This window comes from Penaeus monodon, chromosome 32, assembly GCF_015228065.2.
Source record: "Penaeus monodon isolate SGIC_2016 chromosome 32, NSTDA_Pmon_1, whole genome shotgun sequence".
NCBI lineage: Eukaryota > Metazoa > Arthropoda > Malacostraca > Decapoda > Penaeidae > Penaeus > Penaeus monodon.
This window is the reverse complement of record NC_051417.1, coordinates 18,526,188-18,526,670: the sequence shown is the minus strand read 5'-3', so window position 1 is coordinate 18,526,670 and position 483 is coordinate 18,526,188.

Sequence of the window (483 nt, the reverse complement as noted above, 5' to 3'; positions counted from 1 at the left end):
TCGTTTCTTTGTTTGCACTCCAAAATTTGGTTGTATTACCTCCGGTTTTGGGGGTACCGAGGACACCGATGTATTATTGTTTGGCCTGTGAGGATTTAATGTGACATTGAATTTGGATTTGTGTGTGTGCATGCTCGCCGAAATAACAGTTCCAGCTTAGGGTAGCAGACCTGCAGTGAGGACAGCAATTAATTGAAAATTAAGTTTCAAAAGTGGTGCTTCACTTGCTTCACATTATGCGAATAAAATGGTAATAATGATCCAGAGGCGGCCGGGTTGAATTGGGTGGCGATACGTTTATTTGTATCTGATACACTGGTGTCTTATCAGAACACACTCTCCTTCCTTATACTTTATACACGAGTCTTAACAACCCAATGCTTCAATCTAATGCGCTTTTTGACGGAATTGGTAAAAAAGCAAAAGTACTATTCTGCTTATATGAAGAAGTGAAAGTATCGCATTCTTTGTTTTCTTTATACA